This window comes from Globicephala melas, chromosome 2 (genome assembly GCF_963455315.2).
Source record: "Globicephala melas chromosome 2, mGloMel1.2, whole genome shotgun sequence".
NCBI classification, from domain to species: domain Eukaryota; kingdom Metazoa; phylum Chordata; class Mammalia; order Artiodactyla; family Delphinidae; genus Globicephala; species Globicephala melas.
This window is the reverse complement of record NC_083315.2, coordinates 64,187,580-64,194,685: the sequence shown is the minus strand read 5'-3', so window position 1 is coordinate 64,194,685 and position 7,106 is coordinate 64,187,580.

Sequence of the window (7,106 nt, the reverse complement as noted above, 5' to 3'; positions counted from 1 at the left end):
GAGAGTTAAATGAGATTTTATATATAAATACATAATATAACCATATATATTGTATATGCATAATCTCAATGAGCCCTCATAAAATTCTTATGCAGTAGGTATTTCCTCCATTTCTCAGGTAAGGGAACTAAGGTTTAGAGAGGTTGAGAGACTTGCCCAAGGTCACACAGCATGTAAAGGGTGGAACGGAGACTCCAGCCCAAGTCAGTGTGCCTCAAAACTCCTGTTCTTATCTATAGGGATACTACCTCCCTTAGCTCAGAGGCCATGATGGATGGCCATCATGATGATGGGTTCTCTGCCAATTACAGAGCCCTGGACAAATGTAAGGGGTTGTTATAGCTTCATTCCCTGCATCACATCTGATCCCTTGAACACCAGGCAGATGAACCCAGGGTGGGAGCCAGGGAGGTGAGCCATGTGGGGATTCCGGAAGAGGGATTAGCTTCCCTTGCCAGTGGGGGACACCTGACATGTAGAGATGGCATCCTCCCAGTTGGAGCTTCTTTAGGGTTTCTTGAAGCTGCTCAGCCCCAGAAGAGCCATCCCCAGAGAATTCATACTGTCCACAGAACAGCCTTTAGCTGGTCACTCTCTCCATCATTGCAAGGCCAGTTCCAATCCCAGAGAATTCCCTAAACCCTAGATCCGCCATCTGGGAGGAGGTATAAGCTTTCGTGAGAGACACACCTGGCTCTGAATCCCCGCTCAGCATTTCCCAGCTGTGTGACCTGAGGCAAGTCACCTAACCTCTCTGAGCCTCGGGCTTCCTCGTCTGCCAGGTGGGGGAAAGGTCCGGCCTGCAGGGTTCTTGTCAGGATTGAAGGTGCCGTCCCCCAAGCACACAGGACGGTGCCTGCCACCGTCAACACTCGGTAGGTGGTAGGAGATAAAGTGCCTTGGTGGGTGGGTGCCGCCAGAGAGAAGCAGTACCCGTCCTGGCCTATCTGTTACGCACACTTTGGAGAAATGCGGGTGCTACTGAATCCAGCCAATTAGGAGGATTTCCCATAGAAATTTAATTCTTCAATAAAAAAGTACAAAATGACATAGGTGAAGCATTTTAAAACTGTAAATTAATGATCTATGGTTATAGCCATAATAATAATAATAGCTACCAATTATGGAATATGGAAGGCCAAATCTGGGCCAGGAGCTAAATACACATGGTACCCAGGTCCCCACCTTCTGACATAGGGACTCATGCATTTTGCAGACAGGGAGAGCAGGGTTCAGCGAGGTCAGTGGTTTGCCCACCATCCCACAGACACCATGTGGCAAAGCTTCAGCTTCTCACTCCTTCTCACTCCTGTGTCCTCCTCTCTCCAATGACCAGGCATCTTCAAACACACTTACAGCAAAAAACCAAAGAGCAAACTGAGAACAAGAACTGTCTCTCATAGAGTTTAACTGTCTCCAGTCCCAGTTTAAATGGAATTGAGTCTTCCCTCTCCAGACCTGTATCCTCACACCAGTTCTACTTCAGTGCCATGAAAGCCTTATGAGACAAACATAGCCTCAGGCCTCTCCCTGTAGCCCCTGGAGAAAGACCCTCAAGTCGGGGGCTTCCCTGGTGGTGCCGTGGTTAGGAGTCCCCCTGCCAGTGCAGAGGACACGGGTTCGAGCCCTGGTCCAGGAAGATCCCACATGCCGGGGAGCAACTAAGCCCGTGCGCCACAACTACTGAGCCTGTGCTCTAGAGCCCGCGAGCCACAGCTACTGAAGCCCATGTGCCTAGAGCCCGTGCTCCTCGACAAGAGAAGCCACCGCAATGAGAAGCCCGTGTGCCACAACGAAGAGTAGCCCCCGCTCGCCGCAACTAGAGAAAGCCCACATGCAGCAACGAAGACCCAATGCAGCCAAAAATAAATACATAAATAAATAAATAAACTTTTTTTTTTTTTTTAAAAAAACCCTCAATTTTCTCTCCTGCATCTTTGTGTAGTTGGAAATCAATAACCCAACTTTGCATCTATTCCCCTCAAGACCTTCCCTGATCTCAGAGAGATCTGTTCTCAGGGAACCCTTTGGAGTCTTCTCCAGTCTCCTCTTGTCCTCATGACTCCTCTGAGGTCAAAAATAGACAAGATTCTGCAGCCTGGGGACCGGCTACATTCACAGACGCTGGAGCCAGGCTAGAGATTCAGTCTCTGACTTGGTACTTACTGTGTGGCCACGGGAGAGTTACTCAATCTCTCTGTGCTTCTGCTTCCTCATCTATAATATGAGGTTGATAATAATAGCACCTACCTTCTAGGATTTTTGTGAGCTTAAACAAATGCAAAGCACTTAGAACAGTGCCTGGCACCTGGGAAGTGCCCAGAAGCACTTAATTATTCCCCACCCCCTAAGTGTTCGTATGTCACCCATGGCCATAATGATTTCTTCCCAATACCGAAGATGAGAGGCAGGAGAGCTCCCTTTTACAAAGCCAGGCACAGTCCTAAACTCTTTAAATGCATCAGCTTCTAAATGTGCCAAGCACAGTGAATGGCCCATCATAGGTTCTCAGTAAATGTCAGGATCTCTGAAACCCAAGTTACTTTCTCACTCAGTTAACTTAGAGCCCTTTCCATTTTTTATAAACCATAATTATTAGAAACAAATTACATCCTAGAAGAGAACATAGGCAAAACATTCTCTGACATAAATCATACCTATGTTTTCTTAGGTCAGTCTCCCAAGGCAATAGAAATAAAAGCAAAAATAAACAAATGGGACCTCATCAAACTCACACGCTTTTGCACAGCAAAGGAAACCATAGACAAAATGAAAAGACAACTTACAGACTGGGAGAAAGTATTTGCAAATGATGTGACCGACAAGGGATTAATTTCCAAAATGCATAAGCAGCTCAATAACAAAAAAACAAACAACCCAATAAAAAATGGGCAGCAGACCTAAATAGACGTTTCTCCAAAGAAGACATAGAGATGGCCAGTAGGCACATGAAAAGAGACTCAACATCGCGAATTATTAGAGAAATGTAAATCAAAACTACAATGAGGTACCACCTCACACCCATCAGAATGGTCATCATTAAAAACTCTACAGGGACTTCCCTGGTGGCACAGTGGTTAAGACTCCGTGCTCCCAATGCAGGGGGCCTGGGTTTGATCCCTGGTCAGGGAATCAGATCCCATGTGCATGCAGCAACTAAGAGTTCGCATGCCACAACTGGAGAGCCTGTGAGCCGCAACTAGGGAGCCCGCCTGCCATGACTATGGAGCCCGCATGCCACAACTAAGACCTGGTGCAACCAAATAAATAAATATATATATATTTTTAAAAGTCTACAAATAACAAATGCTGGAGAGGGTGTGGAGAAAAAGGAACCCTCCTACACTGTTGGTGGGAATGTAAGTTGGTGCAGTCACTATGGAAAACAGTATGGCGATTCCTCAAAAAACTAAAAATTGAACTACTGTATGATCCAGCAATCCCACTCCTGGATATATATCGAGACAAAACTATAATTCAAAAAGATACGTGCACCCCTATGTTCATAGCAGCACTATGGAAACAACCCAAATAGCCACTGACAGGTGAATGGATAAAAAGATGTGGTGTATAAATACAATGGAATACTACTCAGCCATAAAAAAGAAGGAAAGAATGCCATTTGCGGCAACTTGGATGCACCTAGAGATTATCATACTAAATGAAGGAAGTCAAAAAGAGAAAGACAAATACCGTATGATATCACTTACATGTGGAATCTAAAATATGACACAAATGAACTCGTCTACGAAACAGAAACAGACTCAGAGACATAGAGAATGACTTGTGGTTGCTAAGGGGGACGGTGGCAGAGGGATGGAGTGGGAGTTTAGGATCAGCAGATGCAAACTCTTATATATATATATGTATAGCTGAGTCACTTTGCTGTACACCAGAAACTAACACAACACTGTAAATCAAACATACTTCAATAAAACAAATTTTTGGTAAAAGTAGCAAATTACATCTTGATTGCCTTCAACCATGTGTTTCTTAAAGAAAACAAAACTTTTTTCCTTCATATATTTTTAAGTGGACAGAATCATTTTACAGGTCACCCAATGATTGACTCAATGATCTCTCAGGGTTGCCTTTCTTTGGGGACTCCCATTCTCCTAAACCCTGCCGCTCATAAGTCCAGTATCCAGCCAACTCGCAAATCCTGTTGATTTCCCTTTAAATGTCCCTCCTTCCCAGGTCTTGCTCTTGGCTCATGTCCAGGCTTCCCCTCATCTTGAACTGTGACAAGCCCCTCCAGGGCTCCGCCTTCCCGACGGATCCCACATGATCAGTCTCTCCTTTCTGGGGATCAGTTCCCTCCACAGTAACCATGGGCGGCTCCTCAGCCTGCCCCACCCGAACCCCATCCTTAGCCCTCTAAGGCCTGCTTTCGGCCACAACCTCATTCTGGGCTGTTTTTCTTGCTTCTGCAACCCAGCTGAAAACCCCTGGAGGCGGCAGCGTGTTTTAGGTGCCATGTGGACCTTCCGGCTTCTGACACTAACACAGGGCGAGCACACTTCCGGGTGATCAATGGAGTCCAGGCTTGCAAATTCAGTTCAGCTGGCTCTGTTTTTAGTTTGAGACATATTCTTGGACCTGATTTGCCAGTCTGAGTAACTAGGTGTGGTACCTTTTAAACATTATTAATAGGTCTGTGCTAATTACCCTTTGCACCTAGGCAAAATTTTACGGATGAGACTGACAGAGAAGGAGGCGTGAAGGGCTGTGCCTGAGGCCGCAGCATGAGTGGGTTGTCAGGATGGGGCTGGAACCCGGGAAGCTGGGGTCCTAGGCAGGAGTCTTGCCTCCAGAAGAGGGAATAGGGCAGAGAGAGGTGGCATTCGGGCTGCAGGGCTGGGACACGGGGAAGCGGTTCCACCTGGGGAGATGGAGCCACTGTCTTGCCTGACTCCCAGAATACACCATCTACTGAAACCTCTTATTAAAAGTACTCTGGAGGTGATAAAAGTGTCACCAAAGATTTGCTCATTTTCTAAACTGTCATTAAAACAAAATTTATTGTCAGGGGAAATACAGGCAGTGGAGGAGGGAGGGTGGGCAGGGAGACAGGGAGGATGATTTAAAATCGGTCCCTTCCCGTGAGCCGTGGCCGCTGAGCCTGCGCTTCCGGAGCCTGTGCTCCGCAGCGGGAGAGGCCACAACAGTGAGAGGCCCGTGTACTGCAAAAAAAAAAAAAAAAAAAAAAAAAAATCGGTCCCTTAATAAATTGAAGACGTTCGCTCACAAGAGGGGGGCTTGGAGAGGGAAACTGCTAGAAGGTCATCGCTTTCTCCGTGCCAGCTGGCCGGGTCCTCACAGGCTGTCACACACCCTGCAGTCTCATCATCCCCACCTCTATTCCATCCCTCTCCTAACCCATCCGAATGGCCAAATGCTCCCTCCCTCAGGCCCGCCCCCTCCCTCCCCCTCCCCCAGGACTTCCAGCCCCCACCAGGGCTTCCTCAGCCCCACTGTCTGAACAGTAACTGGAACCCAAATCTGCATGGAAGGTTACATGGCTGTTTCTCACCCCCACTGGACTGTAAGGTCTTTGAAGGCAGGAGACCTGCCTCTAAGTGTTGCTTGATTCTGAATCATCATAATGTCCTCATGGCCGGGGTGGTTGGGGGAGACAGGAATGTGACCTAATTCCCTTAGAATTAGGACATGTCAGCTGAGAAAGGGAACATAGAACCCAAAGAGTTCAAACCCTCATTATACAGACCAGGAGCCTGAGGCTCAGAGGGGAGATGGGACTCACCCAAGGTCACACAGAGGAGCCACCAGAACTCATGTCTCTGGCTTCTAGCTCAGGGACCCAGCAGCCACCTGAAGAGCTCAGCCTCCGGTTATAGGCTACCTGAGTCCAACTGTGGCCCCTCTCCCCTCGCTAGCTGTGTGACCTTGAACAAGTCACTGGACTCTGGTGTCCCAGGTACCTGCCTGGGTTGTTATCGGGATCAACTGGGAGAATGTAAGTGCTTTACTCAGTGACGTTGGTATTTATCATCTTCCTGTCATCGTCATCCTCATGATGGCAGGAGGGCAGTGCAGTTCAAAGCTGTCAGGGCTTCTGCCTTTTGCTTGGGCCCATATCACCTGCTCAACAAGTACCCCTGCACCCACTGTGCCAGGATTGGGGCGTACAGCCCCAGCCCTGAAGATGCTTCAGCCTGGCGGGTGCGACCACAGCTCTGAACACGGAGGTCACCGGGGCTGCTCAGACATGTCCCAGCCCTTGCTCCTTTGGGGCGGGTGGCAGACTTGCGTTGCCCCACCCGCTGAAGTTAAGTGATCATGTGTCTTGCTTTGGCCAAGCAGGACCAGCTCAGAAGAAGGCCTCTGGGGAAAGGAAGAGGGTGTGGCTGGCAAGTGTGGGAGCGAGGGTGTGGGGTGTGCAGCAGGTGCTGACCCACTGAGAAAGGGAAGTGAGAGCAGGTGAGGGCCAAGTTGCAGGCTAGGCCCTTCGGGATGGGTTTTCGGGTCTGAGCCAGGCCAGGAGGTGCCAGGCCCCGGTACCCCTTCCGCATCTCCCCCAGTGCAGGCACTCCGCCCTCGTCTAGAGTGAGGTTCAGGAACAGGAGCCGGCTGAGTGTGCCGCAGACCAGCTCCGGGAGCCTGGCATGCTGCCGGCCTGAGCGTCCACTCCCCTCTGCCCACGGTCACACTGTGTCCTCTGTGACAGGCTCTCCAAACTGAGGGCCAGGTGCCAGCGTTCACAGGAGCGAATTTGGAAAAAGTAGCAAGGACAGGATGAATCAAAGTAGCACATTTCAGAACTTGGGGGTGCCTCTCTGTGTACATGCCCTGAGGCCTGGGTGGGGAGGGAGGAGGAGATGACCGAGAAGAGGATTTTACATCCAGAAGGAGGGATGGGAATAGAGAATCTACGTGCATGGCAGGCAAAAGAAATCCAGAGGAATCCCTGGGGCTGGTGATCCCCGTGGGCTTCTTGGAGGAAGAGGAGCCTGGGTTGGGCTTTGAAGGCATGGCGCACACAGCAGGAGGGGAGAAAGGAAAGCAGGGGGCGGGGTGCAGGAGGGGCCTGGGCACGTGGGGGTCATGGCCACTGCAGGGCCTGAGGAACCAGGACCCTGCAGGCC